This window comes from Triturus cristatus, chromosome 10 (assembly GCF_964204655.1).
Source record: "Triturus cristatus chromosome 10, aTriCri1.1, whole genome shotgun sequence".
Taxonomy (NCBI): Eukaryota; Metazoa; Chordata; class Amphibia; order Caudata; family Salamandridae; genus Triturus; species Triturus cristatus.
Genome location: NC_140593.1, coordinates 348,157,280 through 348,159,346, shown reverse-complemented (window position 1 = coordinate 348,159,346; position 2,067 = coordinate 348,157,280).

The window sequence follows — 2,067 nt, the reverse complement described above, 5'->3', positions numbered from 1 at the left end:
CTAACGTCATTATCGTTGAGCCTAAGGCTGTACCCAATTCTGTGTAGAAGGCAGTCGGGTTCTTTCTCAAGTCGGGTAGAGTCTTTCTAAAGGTCAAAATATCTTGCCGGTCCCACGGCTGGTAGACCCAGTTATATACAACCCTTCCCTTCGCATCTTGGTGGTTGATGTCGTCGTGTGTTCCCTGACCCCGTGGGGGGACCCAGTAGGGGGCAGCTTCTTTAATGGGCATCATGGCATCAGCCCTTCCTCCCTGGGGTTTAGTTGCTATGGGGGTTTCTGTTTTGGTGGTCTGTCCATGTTCTTTAAGGTGTCGGTAGACCTCGAGTGTACAAGTGAAGAGGTTCGTTACATCGCCCTCTCTTTCTTCCCCAATGTCTACCTTCCTATATAGGGCCGCTAAGCCTTCGGGACCTTTATCGTGGTATCTTTCCTTATATGCATTCAGGGCGTGATAACAGAGCCGTACGACGAAGTGTCGTCTGCGGCTGTCGGCATACGAGTTATACACGTCTGTTATATACTCCTCACTTTCTTTTCGCTCCACCAGCGTCCCTACTATCTTATCGATTCCTGCTCGTTCATCCTTAGTTAATCGATTCATTCTGGTGGACTCTTTCTTTCCCATCTCATGGTCATCTAGCGTTGTAGTCGACATCGGGTTCAGTACAAGAGGCTCAGCCGGCGCGGAGGCCGTGAGGGCCGAGGCCCCTGTACTGCTTTCGATCGTGTTCGGGGGTTGTGGGTGTTGCACTACTGACTGGGAGGGTGCATATGGAGGGGGCATGTAAATGATCGGGGGACCTAACAGTAATTCGTCATTCGTTCGCTGCTTGGAGGACAACTCAGGGTAGAGCAAAGAAGGGGTCCTAACAGCGTACTGGCCTGAGGTTTCGGGCTCCTGTCTTAGTTTAGTTTCCCTTCTCTCCTTTATGTCTTCTTCTAACTTTCTAGCGGCAAGGTGAGCTGCCTTTCGTAATTCCTTTTCTGCTTTTACTTCTTCCCTCTTTTTCCGTTGCGTTGCTTCTTTGCGCCACATGCCGATACTGTCAAGCATAGTAGGCGTCGTCTTATTGCTACGCAGAGCTATTTCTAGCGCTTCTATCTTATGGTCGTCGAAGGATCCCATCAGTGGCCACTGACTCTCGGGGTCCTTCTTGGTATATTTATGCCACTGCTTGCTATAAGCTACGGCGACTAGTCCATATTTAGTGAACATGTCCTTATTAGGGGTGCCTTCCAGTGGAGCCGGGTGGTTCACCTCTAATAAGCGGTCCGGGCAGAACCAACTACCAACCAGTGGGGAGAAGATAGGCATGACGGGTTTCAACGGGGACAAAAGTCAGCACTACCTATCTTTTCACTGCTTGCAAAGACTAGACAGAATATCTCTATTCTTCGTTATTTGTAAGCAGAGAATACCTCCAAAGAACCAATATCGAACAACTAGTGTTCGGACAATCAATCAATGGGGAGATAAAGATAGGCACGACGGGTTTCAACGGGGACAAAAGTCTGCGTTACCTACCCTTCACTATTTGCAAAGACTAGACAGAATATTCCTATTCTACGTTATTTGCAAACAGAGAATATCTCAAAAAGCACTATTCTTCAAAACAATCAATGTTCGGACAATCAATCAATGGGGAGATAAAGATAGGCACGACGGGTTTCAACGGGGACAAAAGTCTGCATTACCTACCCTTCGCTATCTGCAAAGGGAGAGAGAGAGAGAGTATTTCTACTCCTCCCCGTTTGTAGACAGCGAATATCTCAAAAAGAACAATCAATGAGCAATACTAGTATTTCCAAAGCTTCAAACAATCAATCAATTATTTCTCAATTTGTCGTGTATCACGACCTTACCCGGACCGCGTGGACAGTTTCTCGTCTTCCGCCTCCAGCGCCCGATCGTCCTCTACTCTCCGTATTTGCCGCGGCACTCTTGATGGTTCCCAGTCAGGACCGTAGATCACTCGAGAGAGGTCTGCTCGGAACCAGTGAAGTTCGGATGATCGGCTGCCAGACGAGGGTCTATTGGGCAGGAGCTCTCCCGATCGTTGCAGT